The sequence below is a fragment of the Pinus tabuliformis genome, chromosome 4_1 (genome assembly GCF_031772625.1).
Source record: "Pinus tabuliformis cultivar Carrire ecotype Pingquan chromosome 4_1, CPIR1, whole genome shotgun sequence".
Taxonomy (NCBI): Eukaryota; Viridiplantae; Streptophyta; class Pinopsida; order Pinales; family Pinaceae; genus Pinus; species Pinus tabuliformis.
The window spans coordinates 92,434,846-92,459,411 of NC_142303.1; positions in this window are offsets into that span (position 1 = coordinate 92,434,846).

Below are 24,566 nucleotides of genomic sequence, written 5' to 3' on the forward strand. Positions count from 1 at the left end.
CAAAGTCCTACCCTTTGACCTATGCAATGCCCCTGCCACATTTCAGAGGGTTATCCTCAGCATATTTTCATATTTAATAAATGAAGGGCTCGAAGTATACATGGATGATTTCACACCATATGGAGATGATTTTGAGCCAGCACTATGTTAGGATATTCCGACACATAGGATATAGCTAAGTTCAACTTGGTCTAGTGTAGAGTTAGGTATAGAGTTAGGTAAAGTGTGTTTCTTTACCGTTGTACATTTTGTAACTTACAATCCGACGGTCACAATATGTAGTGATCCGACAGTTCATTCTCTCCTCGGTATTACCGACACTTGATCCGTGGCTTGACACCCGATTGGTCCATGAGTTCTATTTAAAGCGCATGGAGGGTCATTGTTCGGGTAATCCGTGCATGAGAGAAGCTTATGTAAATTTTCATTCTTTGATTAATAAATTTCCTGTAGTACCCACGTTGGGACAGGCCGTGGACTGTTTCCCTCTTTGAGGGTTTTAACCACGTCAAAAATACTGGTGTATTGATCTGTGATCTGGTTGTGAGCGGTGTCCTTTTGGTATTCTTTCTGAGGAACTTACCCTGTAAATTCCTACATGGTATCAGAGCCATTTGAGGGCCGCGTCCGTTGGTGATCCAAATCTGAAGCCGGTAGAACTGCATGCGGCTGTCGTTTCCTAGATCTGCTGTTTCTGACTGCTTTCGGGCCGAGAGGACTACTCTGTTGCGTTCGGAGCATCTGTTCCAGTGAGGAACCCCTTTCGTTTCACGCGAAAAGGTTTCCGGTAGCCCTAGCTGCGTCATTTTTCAGATCGGGAGGTATACAGTGTTTTTTGCAGTTTACTGTTATTTTCTCTCTGCTTATTTCGGTTTCGGTTTATTTAGCCTTTTTTTAACCGGATCTATACCTTTCATTTCTGCGTATGCTCTTTGCGCTGCGACTCTGTGCGATCTGGGCAAATCAGAAACAGAAAGGAAGGATTTTTCTCATGCGTATGCTCTTTTCCCTGCACCTTAGTGTGATCTCGGAAAATCAGAAACATTGAGAAAAATATTTAGTTTTTTGGCTAAAGCTAACTTTGAGATTTTTTTTAAAAATTTCTAGTTTTTTGGCTAAAGCTAACTTCGAGCCGCAAGGTTCGTTTTTCTTTGCATATTCGTGTTGGGTTTTGTGTTTTGTGTTTTGTAGGGAAAAAGAGCTTTCTCAAGGCAAGCACGCAAACCAAGGCCCCCCCCCCTCTCTCTCTCTCTCTCAAATTTTTTGTATAGATCAATTGGTTCAAAGCTATTTTAAGAGAGTAGAGGTCTTGGGTTCAAGTCTCCATTTTGTGGGGGCGGATTTTTTCATTCCCGCACATTCGCGCACTTTGCCGGCAACGTCAACAATTTTTTTTCAAAAAGCCATAACTTCTTCATCCGGAAGCCTTTTTCAGAGCCGTTTTTTTTAAAACCGCCTATTTTTTCGAGATCTATCCATTGGAACACTTACTTTCAGCATCTTCAGCTTCAGTTTTTTTTTAAAAATGGAAAGTCCATGCCAAGTCATTCTTGACAGCACTAACTACTTCCAATGGGTAGCCTACATGGAAGATTTACTTAGAAGTAAAGGTCTCTTCAGAATAGCCACAGACCAAGAGAAGAAACCCAAAGATGAAGACAAGGCTGCAAAATGGGAAAATAGACAAGATCAAGCACGTGGTTTGATAGGGATGTCTATTTCTCCTGATCTTAGATTCCACATTGCAGAACTTGAGACTCCTCATGAAGCATTAGAAAAACTCGCTAAAGTTTTTGGGATTAAAAATGAAATTAGAGCCCATCAACTTGAAAATGAGTTGCTTACTTTGGATCCTAATAATTTTTCTTGCATTGAAGATTTCTTGTCCAAATTCAAGACCCTTAGATATCTCTTGGAAGGTGTTAAAGTTAAGAAAGAAGATGGTAACCTTATTTATTCCATCCTTACTAAGTTGGGACCAGCCTACTCTGTATTTGTTTCCACTTTCCATTCTACAAGGGAAGCTTTCATTTGTCAAGGAAAAGACTACAAGGCCCCTTCCTTTGACTCCTTTTGTGATTCCTTAATAAGAGAACAAGAAAAACTCTTACACCTTGGTCTTCTTAATCTTGGAAACTCTTCCACGAAAGCGTTAGCCGCCCAGCAGCAACCAAATTCAAAGAATCCTAAGAAGTCATATCCTCAAAAGAATGGTCCTAAACCAACTCAGCCTCAAAATGAAAGATCATTTCAGCAAAATGATAAGACCAATAAAAACAAATGGAAGAAGACTGATAGACATTGTAACTTTTGTAATCGAGATGGCCACTTAGAATCTAAATGCTTTAAGAAGATGGAAGCCTTGGAAGCCGCAATGAAGAAACATAACATCCATGTGGAGCCTACTTCAACTTCAACTTCCGGAATGGCACTTTCTGCATGTCGTTGTCAATCATCTCAGTCTGGTTATGCATTAAATGTATCTTCTTCTTCTTCTCATTCTCATGAGTGGCTCATTGATTCTGGAGCCTCTTATCACATGGCCAAAAACCAAGCCATGTTTTCTTCTTTAAATGATTGTAACACCAAAAATATATATGTTGGTGATGATAGATCTCTTAATGTTGTAGGGACTGGAACTGTTCATCTAGACAATGGTCAGTTTAATGATGTATTATGTGTTCCAACCTTATCCTGCAACCTTCTATCTGTCTATCAGATAACTCATTCAGGTGAAGGTAAAATTGTTGAATTTTCACCTCATGATGTTGTAATCAAGGATCTAAAAGATCCTAAACAGATTCTAGCTACTGGTCTTGCTGATGATTCCACAAGGTTGTATAAGTTTCACAACTTTGGGTCATCAAATCTTCCCTCAGTATTTGTTGCTCATAATGATGAAGTGAGCAAACTTTGGCATGAGCGATTTGGTCACTTAAACTATCGCTCCCTTCAGCATCTATGTAAAGAAAATATGGTGACAGGTCTTCCTATGGTATCTTGCAGAGATGGTGTTTGTTCCGGATGTGTACTCGGAAAACATCATCGGGACAGTTTTGACAAACGTGCCTCTTGGCACGCCTCAGCCCCTTTACAGCTTGTGCACAGTGATTTATGTGGTCCTCTTCCTGTTGCTTCATTCTCTGGCTGCAAGTACTTCTTAACTTTCATTGATGATTTCTCCAGACGCACTTGGGTATACTTCTTAAAACTCAAGAGCGAAGTATTTAACATATTTTTGGCCTTCAAAGCCTTTGTTGAAAAACAATCTGGACATCAAATTCTTAAGCTAAGAACTGATAATGGTGGAGAATATGTTAAAAACACATTCATCAACTTTTGCACCGAAAATGGAATTCAAATGCAACATACTGTTCCATACACTCCACAACAAAATGGTGTAGCTGAAAGGAAAAATCGCACCTTAAAGGAAATGGCTAATTGTATGCTGCAATCTAAAGGACTCAGTCTTAGTTTTTGGGCCGAAGCAATTAATTGTGCAAATTATATAATCAATCGCACTCCTACTAAGGTTCTAGAGAATATCACTCCAGAAGAAGCTTGGAGTTCCATTAAACCAGATGTAAGTCACTTTCGTGTGTTTGGAAGTGAAGCATGGGCCCATATTCCAGATGAAAAGCATAAAGCTTTAGAACCTAAGAGTGAGAAATGTACTTTTGTTGGATATTCTGAAGATGTAAAAGGTTATAGACTTATTCCATTTAAGTCCAAAAATGTTATCATTAGAAGAGATGTAAAATTTGATGAAAATAAATCGGCCTGCGAGCCTAGTCCGGCGGATGTGCCACCTCTTCCTATCTCTTCTACTTTTGAAAACATTTCTTCTTCAGATGATGAAAGCGAGGATGATAATCCTCCCCCACCTTCTCAGGATCCTCAACTTCCAAGATGGGTCCGTGCTACTCGGGATGCAGCAGGTGATCTTGCCGGTGATCCTACAGATCAGCGACGTACACGTTCTCAGTTTGAAAGAGCCTCTTCTTTACTGGCTCAAGCTCCAGTAAATCATGATCCTGACACTTTTGCAGAAGCTTCAGGCCATCCACATTGGGAAGCAGCTATGAATGAAGAATATCATTCATTGATGACAAATGATACATGGGATCTTGTTCCTCTACCAAAGGGACGCAAACTTGTTAGATGTAAATGGGTTTACAGAACCAAGTATGGACCAGATGGGAAAGTTGATAAACATAAAGCTCGTCTCGTTGCTAAGGGCTTTTCACAGGTTGAAGGCATTGACTACACTGAAACCTTCTCCCCTGTTGCCAAAATGAACTCTATCCGCCTTGTTCTTTCCCTTGCTGCCTCTTTAAAATGGGAAGTCCATCAGATGGATGTTAAATCTGCCTTCTTGCATGGGGACTTGCAGGAAGAAATCTATATGGAACAACCCATTGGCTTCATACAAACAGACTCCAGCCTTGTTTGTCGACTTAAGAAATCCCTTTATGGCCTCAAGCAAGCTCCTCGGGCTTGGTATGCCAAAATGGATAGCTTTCTTTTAGAATCTGGCTTTTCTAGGTGTCATTCTGACAATACTGTCTACACCAAGAAAGTGGGCAACTCTCTTATCATCCTTGTTCTTTATGTTGATGATCTTATTCTTACTGGTAGTGATCCCAACCTTATAAACCATGTGAAGTCCAGCCTTAAAAAGAAATTTGAAATGACAGACTTAGGACACTTACACTATTTTCTCGGTCTTCAAGTCTTGCAATCCAAGGAGGGTATTTTCCTTTCCCAGTCCAAGTATGCTTGTGATATTCTTCGTCATTTTCACATGGAAGACTGTAAGCCAGCCCCTTCTCCCTTTCAGTCTGGAGTCAAACTTTCAGTCTCTTGTACTTCTCCTGAAGTTGATGCTACCTTATACCGTCAACTTGTAGGAAAACTCTTGTATTTAACCCATACTCGTCCTGATCTTTCCTTTGCTGTTGGCCTTGTTGCTCGTTTTATGCAAAACCCCCGTGAAAGTCATTGGAAAGCAGCTAAAAGAATACTTCGTTATGTTCGAGGTACAGTACAGTTTGGGATTCATTACAGTGCCAAAGCAGCTCCTCTGTTAGTTGGTTTCACTGATTCTGATTGGGCTGGTGACCCTGATGATCGGAAGTCTACTGCCGGTTATGTCTTCACTCTTGGTTCAGGACCTATTACATGGGCTTGTAAGAAACAGGCTGCCATTTCTCTTTCGTCAGCAGAAGCAGAGTATCGTGGTGCCGTGGAAGCTAGTAAGGAAGCCTTGTGGCTTCGTCAGATCCTATCAGAGTTTGGCTTTGAGCAGCAGCATCCAACCACACTTTGGTGTGATAATCAAAGTGCCATTCAGCTATGCAAAGATCCAGTCCAACATCAGCGCAGCAAACACATTGAACTACACATGCACTTCATCAGAAAGCTCATTCATGACCATGTTCTTGAAGTGCAATATTGTCCAACAGATGATCAGGTTGCAGACATCTTCACAAAGGCTCTCACAGAGGCGAAGTTCACTAAACTTCGATATATGCTTGGAGTTCAGGAAGTTGTCACTAAGGGGGGATAGGCTCTAGTGCCTCCTTCCTTCTCCTATTGTGTCATATTTGTAAATCCTTCAATCCTATCCCAAGTTGTTCTTAAGGGGGGATGTTAGGATATTCCGACACATAGGAAATAGTTAAGTTCAACTTGGTCTAGTGTAGAGTTAGGTATAGAGTTAGGTAAAGTGTGTTTCTTTACCGTTGTACATTTTGTAACTTACAATCCGACGGTCACGATATGTAGTGATCCGACGGTTCATTCTCTCCTCGGTATTACCGACACTTGATCCGTGGCTTGACACCCGATTGGTCCATGAGTTCTATTTAAAGCGCTTGGACGGTCATTGTTCGGGTAATCCGTGCATGAGAGAAGCTTATGTAAATTTTCATTCTTTGATTAATAAATTGCCTGTAGTACCCACGTTGGGACAGGCCGTGGACTGTTTCCCTCTTTGAGGGTTTTAACCACGTCAAAAATACTGGTGTATTGATCTGTGATCTGGTTGTGAGCGGTGTCCTTTTGGTATTCTTTCTGAGGAACTTACCCTGTAAATTCCTACACACTAGACGTATTGGAAAAGGTGCTACAATGATGTATTTCCACCAGGCTCTGCTTGAGCCATGAAAAGTGTTATATGATGATGACCGAAAGGCTCATCCTAGGTCATTATATCTCAGCGGCTGGAATACAGGTAGATTTGGCCAAAATTCAAATAATTTATTTAATACCTACTCCTACCACATAGACAGAGGTACGCAGTTTTCTAGGATTTTCTGGTTATTATAGGAGATTCATAGAACATTTTTCTCAAATAGCTGCACCTCTATATGCACTGACAGGGAATGTTGATTTTGTTTGGACAGATAAATGCAACCATGCTTTTGAGGATCTGAAAAAGTTTGTGTCAACAGCCCCAGTGCTCAGAGGCCCAAATTGGGACCTGCCATTTCAAATTTCATATGATACTTCAGACACAACTATTGGAGCAGTCTTTGGGCAGGAGGAAGAAAAAAAACCATATGCAATCTATTATATTAGCAAGAATTTGTCTCCTGTTGAGCTAAACTATACCGTAACTAAAAAAGAGTTTTTAGCTGTAATACATGCTGTAAATAAATTTAGGCATTATATCACTGGATATCCTGTTGTTTTATATATAGATCACTTTGCCATAAAATGCTTGGCAAATAAACCTATTACAAATGGTAGAGTAACAAGATGGTTGATTTTATTGTAGGAATTTGACATCACAATAAAAGATCCATCGGGGAAAGAGAATCATGTAGTTGACTTTCTCTCACGAATGCCGAAGCAAGCGGACATAGCAGCAGTCGAAGATCAATGCCTAGATGAACATTTGTTCGCTGTTATTGTTAAGACACCCTGGTATGCTGATGTTGCAAATTATTTAGCAGTAGGCAAATTACCAAATCATCTAACCCCCAATGAATGAAAACAGATTGTGCAACGTAGTACCCAATTTTCTTAGATTGGGGGCTACGTATTTCATACAGGGGCAGATATGCACATCAGAAGATGCGTCCGCGAAGATGAGATATTTGACATTCTGAAAGCTTGTCATGACAGACCGTGTGGCAAACATTTTGCAAATCACAAGACTGGTCACAAGGTTTTGCAAACAGGTTATTACTGGCCCACAATCTTTAAAGACGCTAAGAAATTTGTTCAAGCCTGTGACAGTTGCTAAAGAGTAGGATGCCCTGGACAGTCTGACGAGATGTTGTTAAACCCATAGTTAGTAATTGAACCATTTGAGCGTTGGGTGCTCGATTTTGTTGGTCCAATCACCCCATCATCAAATCAGAAAACATATATTCTAGTAGGAATAGAGTATGTTATTAAATGGGTTGAAGCAGAGGCACTTCCAAGAGCTACAGAGGACTCTGTGATTCATTTCCTGTTCCAAATATTTGTATGATATGGCCTCCCGAGGGACATAATCACGGATGGAGGACCGCAGTTTGTAGGTAATAAAATCACTGCAACATTAAAAAATTATCACATTCAGCACAAAATTACCACTCTGTATCACCCACAGGCAAATGGCCAAGTAGAGAGCACGAATAAGGTGATAGAGGCAATACTTACAAAAACAGTTGCATCGCACAGATGCAACTGGGCTTCAAGTTTTCTCAAACCCCTATGGGCATACGGAACAACATGGAGAAACACCACCGGTTATTCACCATATCAGTTAGTATTTGGAAAAGAACCCATCTTTCTAAAAGAGTTTGAAATACAAACATTAAGAATAGCACAGGAGGTCAGTCTGAATTTAAATGAGGCCAAGACTAACAGATTACAACAAATCAATGAGCTAGATGAAATATGGCTCTCGTCTCTTCAACACATTGCATTAATCCAACAGCAAAGATAAAAATGACACACGCCCTGATAAAAAATAAAATCTTCCAGGAAGGAGATTAGGCACTCCTATATGACTCCAGGTTTCAGGATTTTCCAAGAAAACTTTAGACTCGATGACTTGGACCGTATGAAATCCAGAAAGTGCATGACAACGGTACCATTACTTTGACTACTATTGACGGATCTAGACATACCTTTAAAGCAAATGGTCACCGAGTGCGACTATACCATAAACCGCTTACTCGGGAATCCTTTTACCAACAACTCCGAAAAGATTCTGATATGCAGATTCTTACTGAGGAAAATAATCCTTCCTCGGAAATGGTTTACTAAATAATTTCATTGTTCTTAAATTTTGTACATAAGTTTTTCTTTTCTACTTGTATAAACTACTTTCTGTACAAATTTTTGCATTCCTGCATTTTTTTTCATTTTGTTGTTCCTTTCCGAAGGAACAATATTTCTGCCCTTTTGCTGTTCCTTTCCGAAGGAATGATGCAGGAGCATCGACATTAGCCAGAAATGTGGAGGATTGTCCACATGTTGTGGCTAATCACAGTTAAATTCATTTACTGTTACCGAGAAGGATGACTTCTCAAATTGTTAGTTATTGTAATAAATAAGGCATTGTTTTATTTAGATTAGGGGATAAGATTTGTTAGCTTAGGTGTGCATGAAAGCTAAGAGATAGAAGATTTATGTTAGATCTCTTAGAAATAGAATATTATTGTTTGATTTTGTTAGAGAAATTATGGAAGGGGAAAATATAATCGTGTAAGGGGAGAGAGAGTGAGGCTTGGTGTGGAGCGAAAAGCTCAAAGTGTATTTTGGATTGTATCAAAATAGAGGTCATCATTACAGTGTAATCTGGCAAGGCCGAGACCCTGTATTTTATATATGAAATAATCCAGTGTTTGTGCAATGTTTTGTTTATGCGGCCGTGAAGGATTTGTATGTTGATTGTTTTTTTGTTCTCCATACAATGCAATCTGCTTGTATTGTTATTAATAAATTGTAAAAAATTCTTGTGCTCAAAGCAAATCCAAGTTAATTAGAGTCCGCAAACGGAAAGGCCCATTTACACAGCGAATTGACGCCGAAACCCCCTTAGCGGAGTACTAGGTGGACTTGAAAGATTATTCAGATTGATTCTGGACCAAGTCAGGTCCGGAATTACCATCGCATCGGCATATCGGCGATGACGGAGCGATATCATATCGGAACCTTTAAGCGATGAGTGCGGACCCGATATAATATATATCGGGTTGAATTGCTAGATCGGGTCTGGATCTATATCGGCAGATGCATATATGTGTATAGCGCGTCGAGCGATCACCGATCGCGATGAAATATTATTGGACGGAGGCGGATGCGATAGAACCATTAACTGTGGCAAATTGGAGATCGGGTCCGCAACCTCATCGCGGTCATCGAGACCGCGGCATGTGTTTATGGTTGTAACAGCCGATATCGGACCTGGCAAAAATTGCAAAGATATAGATATATAATTTGAAGTCCGGGCGTTTTAAAAAAAAAGCGCATTTTTGTATGTTTCCATATAGTTTTATATATATGTGGGCGCGGGTGTAGAAAGGGGTTTTATATATATATGATTCCCATGTATTTATGATGGGTCATTCTCGATTCATGTAATATGGTGCTTGCGAGCTTTAAAGCTCGGGTGGTGGCTTCCGATGGGTGATTAAGATCGCAGATAAAACTGTGGCTTTGATTCCTCATATGTCCATGGTCATAAAAGGCTTAAAGCCTTAAGTGCTTCCGATAAAGCCTGTGGGTTGTTACCACAGGTCAAGGGCCGATTTTTATTAAGAAAAGGGGATTTTGGGTAATATCCAAGACTACCTTTTCATCAATTTTTTGTATCAGAGCAGAAGAGATAGTGTTTATAGTAAAGATGCCGCCAAGGAGAGGAATTGGTCGAGGGAGACCAGAACCAAATGTAGTTTTGATAGAAGAAGTGCAGAGTTTGCGTGCACGAATGGAGGCAATGCAGACAGCCCAAAGAAGAGCGCCTGACGAGGGAGCTGAGAGTCCTGCAGAAGAATCTGATACAGATGTGGAAGCATAAGAAGAGAATGAAAATATCAAAATCCTGAAGATGCTGGCAACGGTTGGAGGCAAACCTAAAATGGAGATTCCTATGTATGAAGGGAGTCTGAATGCCGAGGAGCTCATGGATTGGATCAGATCCATAGATTAGTACTTCGATTATGAAGAGGTTGAAGAGAACAAGAAGGTAAAATTTGCAGTAACTAGATTGAAAGGTCATGCAGCCATCTGGTGGGACGAGGTACAGACATCAAGAACGAGAAAAGGGAAATCTAAGATCAAGCAGTGGGATAAAATGGTAAGTAAACTAAAAGCCAAGTTTTTGCCGAAAGATTATCATTTGAATCTTTTTAAGCAGATGCAAAATCTGAAGCAAAAAGGAATGTCTGTTAAAGAATATACTGAAGAATTTTACAGATTAAGTATCAGAACAGGGCATGTAGAGGATGATTTGGAAAAAGTAGCTAGATATGTTAATGGGCTAAGGTATGAGATCCAAGATGAGATTGGTCTGTTAAGTCTGAAAACTATTGAGGATGCCTATCAAGCAGGATTGAAGGCAGAAGAGAAGATATTAAGAAAACAAAGTCAAAGGAACAGAGGAAAGAGCTCAGCAAGAGGTAGAGGAGCTGGCCGATCTAGAGGAACACAGCATCAAATTGACATAGGGAGTTCAAGCAGCAGATCACCACAGATGGGTGAATCTAGTAGAGGGAGATTCACGCCCAGAGGAAGAGGGCGAGGAAGAGATGTTAGGTGTTATACCTGTGGAGAATGGGGACATATGTCACGAGACTGTCCTCGTAACAAGTCAGCAAGCCAGAGGGGTGAAAATGTGGCTGAGGCAGAGCCGGAACCACCTCGACTTGTAGAAGAACCACCGGAAGAAGGTGAAGCATTGCTGCTTAGAAGAACTTTGTTAAGATCAGAAAAGGAGATTGGAGAACCTGCGCAAAGGAAGAACTTGTTCAGGACTACGTGTAAGTCAAAGGGTAAGTGCTGTAAGGTTATAATTGATAGCGGGAGTACTGACAATCTTGTGTCTACAAAGATGGTGGAAAAGCTCGGATTAACAGGGAAAGCGCATCCTTCACCTTACAAAGTATCTTGGCTACAGAAGGGTCATCAAGTCATTGTGACAGAGCAGTGTAATGTGGAAATGCAGATCGTCACATACAAAGACGTAATCTTATGTGACATAATGCCCATGGATGTGTGTCATGTGTTATTGGGAAGACCGTGGCAATTTGACAGGAAGGCAACTCATGATGGGAGAAGGAATACATATACCATAGAGAAGGATGGAGTTAAACATACGTTGTTGCCAGTAAAGAATGATGTTGATAAAGAGCTTCCTGAAAATAGTATTATGTTGATGAGTGGCAAGGAACTGCTACAAGAGGTTGATAAAAGCGAAGAGGTGCATTTCGCTATCGTAATAAGGCCAAAGGTAATTTTAACCTCCACCAATTTAAATGATTTTCCTGAAGAAATTCAATCTGTTTTAAATAGTTACATGGATATCATTGTGGATGAATTGCCAAATGAATTACCACCGATTAGGAGTATAAGTCACCATATTGACTTAATACCAGGATCAAGTCTACCCAATAAAGCTGCCAATAGATTAACTCCTCAAGAAAATGCAGAGGTTACAAGACAGGTTCAAGAGCTGATGGACAAGGGACTGATCCGAGAAAGTCTGAGTCCGTGTGTTGTGCCAACGGTGCTTAGTCCAAAAAAGGGAGGAGAATGGCGCATGTGCACCGATTCCAGAGCTATCAATAAGATAACAGTCAGGTATAGATTTCCTTTGCCCAGAATGGATGATTTAATGGACTGTTTAAGTGGATCCAGGTATTTTACAAAGATAGATTTAAAAAGCGGGTATCATCAGATTAGAATTCGGGAAGGCGATGAATGGAAGACAGCATTCAAAACAAATAGTGGATTGTATGAGTGGTTAGTGATGCCTTTTGGGCTCACTAATGCGCCCAGCACATTCATGAGACTAATGAACGAGGTCCTGAAAGAATATACAGGTAAATTTGTTGTTGTTTACCTTGATGATATTCTGGTTTTCAGCAAAAGTAAAGAGGAACATTTGGAACATTTGAAGTTAGTCTTGAAAACACTGCAGAAGGAAAAACTACTAATTAACTTGAAGAAATGTAGTTTCATGAAAGAGGAGCTGGTATATTTGGGGTTTGTGATTTCCAGAGAAGGTTTAAAAATGGATCCGGAAAAGGTACAAGCAATCAGAAACTGGCCTACTCCCAGGAGTGTATTCGAGGTAAGAAGTTTCCATGGACTTGCTAGTTTTTACAGGAAGTTTATAAAAGGGTTCAGTCAAGTTTGTGCACCAATCCTTGAGACCATCAGGGAGGTCAATCAGCCATTTCAATGGACAGAAGCAGCCGATAGGAATTTTAATTTGTTGAAAAGAAAAATAACAGAAAAGCCTATTCTAGCATTGCCAGATTTCGAGAAAGTCTTTCAAGTGGAAACTGATGCAAGTGGGGAAGCAATTGGAGCGGTGTTGAGCCAAGAGCAAAGACCGATAGCATATTTTAGCGAGAAACTAAATGATGCGAAAAGGAGGTATTCTTCCTATGACAAAGAATTCTACGCTATTGTGCAGGCGATAAAAAAATGGAGGCATTACTTACTGCCAAAGGAATTCATTTTATATTCAGATAATCATGCTTTGCAGTTCATTAATAATCAGCCAAAGTTAAATCAGAAGCATGCCAAGTGGGTAGAATTTCTACAAAGTTTCACTTTTGTAATAAAGCACAAAAGCGGTATGTCTAATAAAGTGGTAGATGCGTTGAGCAGGGTAAGTTTTCTTTTGCAAGAATTCAAAGTGGGTGTTGTAGGTTTTGATGAGATGATAGAAATGTATCATGATGATGAGGATTTTAGGGATATCTACACGACAGTGCAGAATCCAATGAGCCATAACAGAAGTCAATGGATGGACTACCTTATTCAAGGAGGCCTGTTATTTAAGAGCAACAAATTATGCATTCCTAAATGTTCAATGAGAGAAAACATCATTAAAGAAAAGCACAGTGGAGGATTGTCTGGTCATTTTGGACAAGACAAGACTTTCGCTCAGGTAAATGATTTTTATTATTGGCCCAAAATGCAAACTGATGTTAAAAAGTTTGTTGAGAAATGCAGGGTATGTCAGTATGCCAAAGGAAGGAGTCAAAATACAGGTCTATATCAGCCATTGCCCATACCAGATCGACCATGGGATGCAGTGAGTATGGACTTTGTTCTGGGTTTACCAAAAACTCAGAGAGGAAATGATTCTATACATGTTGTTGTAGACAGATTTTCAAAATGGCCCATTTTATTGCATGTAAGAAGACTAGCGATGCCACACACATAGCCAATTTGTTATTTTCTGAGATTGTAAGATTGCATGGTTTACCTGTGAGCATTGTATCAGGTCGGGATACAAAATTTGTAGGGCATTTCTGGAGAACACTTTGGAAGAAGCTGGGAACTAAACTTAGTTTTAGTTCAGCCTACCATCCTCAGACCGATGGACAAACTGAAGTTGTGAACAGAAGCTTGGGAAATATATTACGAACCTTGGTTCATCAGAATCCCAAACAGTGGGATTTAGCATTAGCTCAAGCTGAATTTGCTTACAATGACACACCAAACCGGAGCACAGGAATGAGCCCATTCCAGATTGTCTTTGGGATGCATCCAAGAGGAGTATATGAACTCAGAGATTTGGGAAAACAGGAAGCCAGAAGTGCAAGTGCTGAAGATTTTGCTGAACAAATGCAAAAGCTACAAGAAGAAGTCAAAGATAAATTACAGGAAAGCAGCAGAAGATATAAACAGAGAGCAGATCTGAAAAGGAGAGAAAAAGAATTTCAAGTAGGAGATTTAGTCATGGCATATTTGAGGAAGGAGAGATTTCCTACAAGGACTTATAATAAACTGAAACTGAAGAAAATAGGACCCTGTAAAATCAAAAGGAAATTTTCAACTAATGCATATGCGATTGAGCTACCAGAAGGGACCGGAATATCCCCCATTTTTAATATTGCGGACTTGTATCCATTCAGAGAGGCAGAAACAAAGTTGCAGAAAGAAGTCACAGGTGATGAAATTCAAACTGTGGATTGGGAGGAACAAGTACCAAAAGCATCTCAAAAATAAGTTGAAGCTATTTTAGACCGAAGAGTATCTAAGAAAACCAGAGGGTAGACATATTTCCAGTATCTTGTCAAATGGAAAGAGCAACCAATGGAAGATTCCAGTTGGTTGACATCATCTGAACTACAAAAATATGGAATAAGTCCTGAAAATTTGAAGGACAAATCTTTTCTTCCCCGGGAGTCTGATGCAGGAGCATCGACATTAGCCAGCAATGTGGAGGATTGTCCACATGTTGTGGCTAATCACAGTTAAATTCATTTACTGTTACTGAGAAGGATGACTTCTCAAATTGTTAGTTATTGTAATAAATAAGGCATTGTTTTATTTAGATTAGGGGATAAGATTTGTTAGCTTAGGTGTGCATGAAAGCTAAGAGATAGAAGATTGTTGTTAGATCTCTTAGAAATAGAATATTATTGTTAGATTTTGTTAGAGAAATTATGGAAGGGGAAAATATAATCGTGTAAGGGGAGAGAGAGTGAGGCTTGGTGTGGAGCGAAAAGCTCAAAGTGTATTTTGGATTGTATCAAAACAGAGGTCATCATTACAGTGTAATCTGGCAAGGCCGAGACCCTGTATTTTATATATGAAATAATCCAGTGTTTGTGCAATGCTTTGTTTATGCGGCCGTGAAGGCTTTGTATGTTGATTGTTTTTTTGTTCTCCATACAATGCGATCTTCTTGTATTGTTATTAATAAATTGTAAATAATTCTTGTGCTCAAAGCAAATCCAAGTTAATTAGAGTCCGCGAACGGAAAGGCCCATTTACACAACGAATTGACGCCGGAACCCCCTTAGCGGAGTACTGGGCGGACTTGAAAGATTATTCAGATTGATTCTGGACCAAGTCGGGTCCGGAATTACCATCGCATCGGCATATCGGCGATGACGGAGCGATATCATATCGGAACCTTTAAGCGATGAGTGCGGACCCGATATAATATATATCGGGTTGAATTGCTAGATCGGGTCCGGATCTATATCGGCAGACGCATATATGTGTATAGCGCGTCGAGCGATCGCCGATCGCGACGAAATATTATTGGGCGGAGGCGGATGCGATAGAACCATTAACTGTGGCAAAGTGGAGATCGGGTCCGCAACCTCATCGGGGTCATCGGGACCGCGGCATGTGTTTATGGTTGTAACAGCCGATATCGGACCTGGCGAAAATTGCAAAGATATATATATATAATTTGAAGTCCGGGCGTTTAAAAAAAAAAAAAACGGGTTTTTGTATGTTTCCATATAGTTTTATATATATGTGGGCGCGGGTGTAGAAAGGGGTTATATATATATATGATTCCCATGTATTTATGATGGGTCATTCCCGATTCATGTAATATGGTGCTTGCGAGCTTTAAAGCTCGGGTGGTGGCTTTCGATGGGTGATTAAGAGCGTCGATAAAAAAAGGTGGCTTTGATTCCTCATATGTCCATGGTCATAAAAGGCTTAAAGCCTTAAGCGCTTCCGATAAAGCCTGTGGGTTGTTACCACAGGTCAAGGGCCGATTTTTATTAAGAAAAGGGGATTTTGGGTAATATCCAAGACTACCTTTTCATCAAGGAACAACACTTTGAATTTTGTTGTTCCTTTCCAAAGGAACAACATTTCTGCATTTTTGCTATTCCTTTCCGAAGGAACAACACTTTTGCATTTTTTTTATTCCTTTCTGAAGGAACAGCATTTCCGCATTTTTACACTTTTTCATTTTGCTATTCCTTTCCGAAGGAATAGCATTTTCACCTTTTTGTTGTTCCTTTCCAGAGGAACAACAATTTTGCATTTTGTTATTCCTTTCCGAAGGAACAGCATTTCCATTTTTTTGATGTTCCTTTTCGAAGGAACAACACTTTTCATTTTGTTGTTCATTTCCGAAGGAACAGTGTTTCCGCCTTTTAGCTGTTCCTTTCCGAAGGAACATCACTTTTGCATTTTTTTGTTCCTTTTCAAAGGAACAAAACTTTCGCATTTTGCTGTTCCCTTCCGAAGGAACAACATTTCTTCCTTTTTGCTATTCCTTTCCAAAGGAACAACAATTTTCTTTTTGCTGTTCCTCTCTGAAGGGACAACACTTTCGCATTTTGTTGTTCCTTTCCAAAGGAATAGCATTTCCATCTTTTTACTGTTCCTTTTCAAAGGAACAACACTTTCGCTTTTTGTTGTTCCTTTCTGAAGGAACAACACTTTCACATTTTGTTGTTCCCTTCCGAAGGAACAACATTTTTTCATTTTGTTGTTCCTTTCTAAAGGAACGGAATTTCCACATTTTTGTTGTTCCTTTCTGAAGGAACAACACTTTTTCATTTTGTTGTTCCTTTCCAAAGGAACAACATTTCCACATTTTCACTGTTCCTTTCCGAGGGAACAACACTTTCGTTTTTGCTATTCCTTTTCGAAGGAACAGCGCTTCTGCCAGATTGTTTTGCCGTTCCTTTTAAAGGAACAACCCTCCTTTGCATTTTTTTCTTTTTGCCGTTCTTTCTTAAGGAACAATAGTTTCGATTTCGGATGATCTTAGGCTATTCCACCAAAGGACTGGTATTTTATTTCGCGCTTTCTTTATTTGCTATTCCGTTTAAGGAACAACATTTTCGAGTGTATTTTTTTCTTTTGTTTGTTGTTCCATTTAAAGGAACCATGGTTTTTGCATACAGATGTTCTTTTGTTGTCCTCTTAAGGAATAGCAGTTGTTCCATCTAAGGAACAACACTTTTTGAGTGCTTTTTTTTATTTTTCGTGTGTGTGTGTTTTATCATTTAGAAGATTTTTGTGAATGATGATTCATTTAAGGCACATGTATACATTTATGCAACACAAAAACTAGAGGATACTGAAATCAGAAAACCAAAAAAAAATCATTATCTTTAGAGAAATTGCTTTGAATCGATAAAAAAAAAGAGGAAAGGACACAACTATTTATATCACTTTGTTGTTTTTATTTTCACTAAAACCAATTTGATTGATTATTTTTATCATGTTGGTTCTTTCTTAAATCTTCATAATTCTCTTTGATCATTATTATTGAATAAGAATAAGGGCATATTTTCCTCTATTGAGATGTTCAGACTTCTTCCACCATCCCTACTCTTAAGGAGTGTTGAGCCATCCTTCGTATATAAATAGGAAAGTGCTATATAAAAGAAAATGAAAAAGAGAAAAATATATATCGATATGATTACTAACATGATTTGTCAAATGAAGGATAGGGGGTCTCATCAAGAGCCAGCCTACCATGATTATAAGGAAGTAGGGAAGTGGCATTCCCACTATGGCCACCACACCAGGGATATGATCCAAGAGGCATATCAGAAAATAAAAAAGTCCTTAGAAGAAGAGGTCTCATCACGAGCCGGCCTGCTCACCTTTCACTCCTTCCTGGTGAATGGCATTGCGATTCATCTGGCTACCAAGCCAGCACAATGGCCTCCATTCTGACGTCACACAACACTTTCCTAGGCATACATGAAGGATTATGGTTCCAAGGGTGAAATAAGCAACTTTGTCAAGGTTATGGACACCTGTGGGCAATAGAGCTCTGATGATGGTATTGAAGTCATACTTTCATACAACAATAGTCATTATAAACCCTTTTCTTATATTTTTATTTTGATTTCAAATGAGATTATTTTATATAACCCTTTTGAACCTCTTTCACATGAAAATCGTTTATAAATCAATCATAATGGTTAAAGTGGATAATGACCGCATAAGAACTTTTACTTACATCAGCTATCCTCTCCTCTATTTTTCGCATCATTTCACAACATTTCCATATCTATTTGTGATTTCCATCATAAGCCTTGATTTCAGTAATCTGTTGCTTTTTGTAATCATGTCATGGATATATACGTCATTCCTTTACTGCACGATTGCAGTCCAACATGCTACTCCTTTATTTGTCAGCCGAGGACGGCCAATCACGTTTCAGGGGGGCATGGGTGACCTCCATAATACACTGGCATACGTGTCAACTCCTTATTTGGAGGTACGATGACTTCATCAAAACTCAGGAATAACAACTTTAATGGTATTGATATTTCCCAATGTGAACAGCTTGTTGTTCCATTGTCATTTCTTTGATTTTGCTCTGTAAAAATTAATAGTGTGCTAAGCTTGAACAGCTTGTTGTTTCATTGTCATTTCTGTGATTTTGCTCTGTAAAAATTAACAGTGTGCTAAGCTTGAACAAAATGGGAGGTAGATCAATACGCAGTGAACCACAGGTGCTAATAATCTCCGACGCTGCATGCAAAATTTTAGCAAGAGTAGGATGGATTGCCTACCTTAACTGACTACAACAGTCTAATGAGACGGTGGCCATTGAATTTCTATAGAATTTGCAGGAAGGTCATTCCATGGTAAGGGGGAGACAAATAACAGTAACAAATGCGATAATTGTTGAAGTCTCAGGACTGCCAGCGGTTGGACTAGTATGGACCCAGAAAAAAGTGAGACTTCAAGATGCCATAACCATCTTCCAGGATGAAGGATAGAGTCTTATTGTCAAATGAAAAGGAGTCCTACTTGCAACCCTGGGAGAACCATGGGCAAAATTAGCCAGAATTGTGCAAAGCTACATCACATGCGATGGAAGAAAAGATGTGGTAAGACCATGCCATCTCAAATTGTTAGCTGTATTAAAACAAAAATTTGCTGTAAATTTGCCCGCATACTTAAATTTTTTATTGCATGATGCTGCTCAGAGTATAGTAAAATCTCGTCATGTAGACACAGTAGTAAGTAATCATGGCTTAATTCGGCTAATAGTCAGTTACAGTCTTGCCCAACTATGGATTAGTTGGGAAGAATTGGTATTCTCAATAGATGGGTGATTGACCTTACCAGCCCCGAAACGAAAAAGAACTGCTAGCACATCAATTAGACCACAAAAAAGAAGATAGTCCACCAAATTGGGGAGAAGCAGGGGAATGTTGGGAAGTCCCCAAGAAAACAGTAGCCAACCATTAGAGATATATGACTCAGAGGATGAGCAACCCCCACAACTTGAAGGAGGGGAAAACGAAGAAGAAGAATTAGAAGAAAATACAGAAGAGAAACCGGAAGAGAAAATTGAGCACTCTGGCAAAGAAGAAGGGGAGGAAGTAGAGCCACCCAGTGAAAGCCCATTGCAAAACCCTTTGCAAGAAGACGAATTGGCCCAAATTTTGGCCAACATGGGTGAGTACATCTAGCCCCACAACCCACTCAACCTCGATATTGAGGTAGGACAATCACAGGAACACTCTGCTCACAGTAATAGTGCATCTGAGGAGATAAATGATGAGGAAGAAGAAGAAGGGAAATCACAAGAACACTCTGCTCAGAGTAAGAGTGCATCTAAAGAAATGAATGATGAAGAAGAAGTAGAAGCAAAAGCCGCCCAGGAAATAGTAGATCAACCAGGGTTTCTTCCCCTGAGAAACATAATCAGGAGGACAAGAACACTGAAGAAATGTTCCAAGCAGAAAATATGGAAATAAGCCAGGGCGAGGGTACAATCCCTGAAGAACAAAGCCCAGGCCCAAGAAAAGAAACAGCTATTCCTTCGAAGAAAATGAATGAAATCAAAAGGCTGTGAAAGGAACAACAAAGGCTACTAAATGTAGTAAAACAACTCAGACAACAAATAAGGGTCCTAAAAATGGGGAGAATCTAAAAAAGAACCCCTGAAACAAAGGATGCAGCCACCCAGACGAAACCCCATAAAATGAAGACCAAAAGAACTCAAACTAAACCCATTATCATTCAAGACCACAAGGAACAACATGCGGCTGTTACAAATACAGAGGCCCAAACAGGAAACATACCAGTTTGTAATAAGCATGTCCAGACAAAGGCATTGTCCTCGAGCATCATGACAGACTGGACAGTTCATGAGAAGGAAACGCAGACTTTAGGAACTAGATGTCGCAATAAGGAGATCCAGGTAGATCTCCAGCCCAAAAATGTTTTGATGGACAATGATCCTAGGATAGTAAGACTTCAAGAGGATCTAGCATAGGCCCAGCAGATGATAGAAAAGCTCACAGAGGAAACCGTTCCTCAGGAGAAATATTAGAAGTTACATCAGCAAGTAAAGAACATCAATGCATCGGAGAGCGAGGCCTTTGATAGATGTCGTAGGGCAAAGGAAAAAGTTAAAAGGGTAACCAATAGAATAGACACAGTTATGAGTCAAATGGATACCCTATGTTCTCTATATACTGATGTTCTCGCCTATAGGGAACCTGCCAAAAATTATTCTTTGTTTTTGATGAAAGGTACTTACAATTAAAAATTAAGGCTGTCAAAGTATGGGTACCTATAGAGTTAAAAACTATTGATGATTTTATAAACTGCTATAAACATTATGGGGTGAAAGTCCAGCGATTTCTATGTGAGTTTTATTTGCATAATCTTGTGTTGGACAGTGACAAGGAAGAGAACCCTAGTCCTTTTGTGGGTGATATCTAGCTTCAGGCATTCATCTTTTTTGTTGTTAACAAGATAAAGCGGCTTAAAGCCCATAATACCTTTCAGAGACAGGAGAACGGTTTAGATCTATGGGTAAGGGGTGAACCAAGAAACCCATTACAACTATGGGATAAGCATAGAAGCTTAATGAGAAAGAAGGGTGTGATCCAGACATTGGACCCATTCACACAACAGTTGTCCAGCAAGGGGTAGAATACTTCCTATCCATCAAAGACCTTGCCATAGCAGCAACTAAACTCTGATGGAATACTTCCAATCGGAATGTTCAGGACAGAGAGCCATTCAATTACGAAAATTTTAAGTTAGCTTTTGATCGTCTGGTTACCTATAGTAACCTCCTTTTGATAGAAGGCCCGTATTGGCTAGGTTGTAGGTTTCGAAGTACTATTATCTAATATCCTGCAGCAGGGTATAAGGCCCTATATGAATTGCTTGAAGGCCAGACAGTGCATATTTTTGAAGTTTTAGCCACACATCATGGTTTAGACCACTGCATGAAAATCCTTCTCCAGCCTATTCCCTAACTGCCTTGCATGTAAATTACAATGTTTTCATGAGGGCATGAAAAAAGGTAAGCAGGGGGTGTGTTGAGCATTGGAAAAGGTATGTATTTACCATTTATTTCTTTATCTTTTCCTTTGAATCATAACTTCTTTACATTCTAAGATGGTAATATGTTAAATAATTATGATAGAATTAAGGAGATTTGTGATTGATGAAAAATGACTAATTATTGTCTTTTTCTATACAGAAAGTGAAGAAAATGGAAAATCACTATTCAAGAGGAAAAGACAAAGCAGAAGCAACTACTGTCCCTTTGACAGGAAGTCGTATCCAGACGAGGAGATCAAGATCGGAGCGCATGATCCAGGAAAAGGAAGAGAAAACGCAGCATCAGTGCAAGAAGACAAAACGATAACTGGAGATAAAAGATATAGCAAATCCCTCAAGATCCTTTGATCCTGAGGGATCACTGCTTCAAGGCTTATCGGTATTCTTGATACTTCTGCCTGCCATTATAAAAAGGGACAGCACTGGTAGCCCAGGGGGTGAATATTATTGTCAATTTGTAGAACTTACTATTGTAATCTTAACTTTGATCATCGACTCTCTTTGAAGAGCGATAGCTGTAACTCTTCCATTTATGATTAATATATAACTCAGTTGTTGTTCCATTATCTGATCCTGGAGTAAACGCAACAGTGCTTCCCTGGTGGCTAAGGGCCCGGCCCTAGTGGATCCACTTGCTTCTTGTATCATTATTTTACAATTACAGTCACGTGTGGTTTGATTTCCTTTGCATTTATTTAATTCGCTTTACTCGGTAATCTTCTGTTCCTGAACATTTCACTGAATTACTTTGTTATATCAAAATCATAATTAGATAGCGGAATTATTATTCACAACTTAAAATGTTATGTTGTTCATTCTGAAATAATGTTGCACTGTCTAATTCAAATTCTGTCGTTCATTTACAGATTGATATTTTGTTCATTTGTAGTTACGATTGTTTTTCATTTAGCTACGATTCACTTACAATTGTGATTGATGTTCATTTAACTACCGTTCAATTATAACTGCAATTGTCATTCCTTTATAACTGTGTTAATGTCCATTATTCTAGAATAAGATTGTTGATTCATTTACTCTATATTCATTGTGTGTTTACACTTAATTCGTTTTGCTGTTCCTTTCTTAGATTACTGTTCAATTCCTTTATTAGTTAAAGATTGTTGTTCAATTCATTTCGATTAAGATTGCTGCCCAATTCAGTTCTGTAGATTAAGCTTTGTTGTTCGACCTTTTCAACATATTTAGTTGTTGTTCCTTTTCTGCTAATTGAATTTTTATTTCCAGCATTTGTTTTAGTGTGAATAGAAAGATCCACAACTGTAATGAACAATGACTACTACTGTCTAAGTTCTCAAATTGGAGATCTTGCCTGTGATTGATTTTCGTTTACATCAGTTTACAGGGGAAAGAGTTATCATTACTGCACCCTTGACTAATGATTGCTGTAGTTTCTTGAGTGAACGATTTAGTTACAAAGCATTTAAGTTGCTTGCCATTACAATTAGGTTTTGTTTCCAGCATTCATTTACTTTTTCAAACACTATAATGCAAACATTACTCTTGAACAAATGACCACATTTACATCATTTACAGGGAAAAGAGTTATCATTACTGCATCCTTGATTGATGATTGCTATAGTTTCTTGAATGAATGATTTCGTTACAAAGCATTTAAGTTTCTTGCCATTAAAATTAGGTTTTGTTTCTAGCATTCATTTACTTTTATAAGCACTATACTGCAAACATTACTCTCGAACAAGTGACAACCTCAGACTGAGTACACTCTTGAGATAAAAAAATTATGCCTGGATTGATAATTAATGTAGGGTAAATAGGGGTTAAAAGACACATTTTTATCACTCAACACTTGTTCTTGGAGGATCTTCTCGTCAAGGGTCTAGTTTTGGTATTGATCAATAGAAGATTCAATAAGAGAAATTCAGTAAAGGGTTTTCCTCTCAAGAGAAGAGAGGTTTTCGCCATGGCAGAGAGCAAACATCTTGTGTTCTAGTTTTATGTTTTAGTAGCAGTTTGATGAAGTACACACATATGCACTAATAAGAAGAAGAAGAAGAATAAGGTAATAAGAAAAAGTAAAAATCACTCCACAAATTGTTATCAAGTAACGAATAATCACTCTACACTACTATGCCCTAGATTCTTCAACGGAGTGGATAAAAGTTATTATCTCAAGGTTGGACTTCATACACATAGAGTCAAGTGAGTTTTCAAAGTAGAATGTTTGGATTTCTCTTTGTCCAACCCTCACTCATGAATGATCAAGGGATAGTATCTTCTTATACCATCCCCTCTACCCTCTTAGATGAAAAAGCCATTGGCCTAATATTAAAGCTAAATCAAAATATGTGACTCCTCCCCTTCAGATATAATCCCTTCAAGTTCTCAGAGAAGCTAGAGGACTTGATCATATTTGAAAAGAATTAGTTATCTCACTATTTTTTTGTTTAGGGGCAAACACTTGAGCATGTAAACTTTACCTTAAAGAACTAGCCTAAGAAATTTTCTTGCCTCTAATAATATAGAGAGGGGAAAAAAATCGGTGGAAAAATATGGTTAGAATGAAAAATAAAAAGTTACCCTCTTCATGGGAATACAAGGCTTGGAAATGAACCAAGTTATCCTCACAGCTCAAAAGGAAGAAGAATATTGGTGTCTCAAATCCGTGAGTGTATGTATAAGCATAATACATGATAATAATAAATTTTTTTAGAATAATGAATAATAATGTGTATTAAAACTAGATAAACAACTTGATATCTAAGTTAGAAACTAGTATCCTATGTTCAATGTATATGATCCTAATAATAAAAAATGTAGATATGCATGAAAAGTTAAGTATTCAACATAAGGAAATTTGACCTCTACTAATTAACCTACACTTTTCCTTGAAGGTACTCTTCATATTGTATTTGACTCAATTGTAAACCCACTACCATTTCGGATAAACTATCAACCTTGAATTTAATTCTCTTTGAATGCGATAAAAGGAAATAACCCTAAAAATTATAATAAACTCCATAACTCTAATCCTCCATTGATCCAATAAATAAGTTTTTAAGGAAGTATAACCTTTCAGCCAATCTATAATAGCCTTTGAATCCCCTATCACTTGTAAGTTTGGATTGTTTAAAGTGCACAATTGAAATGATTGAAATAAACGGCTAATTTTTATTATTGTAGTACTTGTTACGTAGTCAAATTTTGTTCCTAGTCTAAATTAGTCATCCACATTAGTAGTTTTTAGTTGTATATTTATTATCTAGTCATATATTTTAACCTTAGGCTAAATTATTCATTTATGT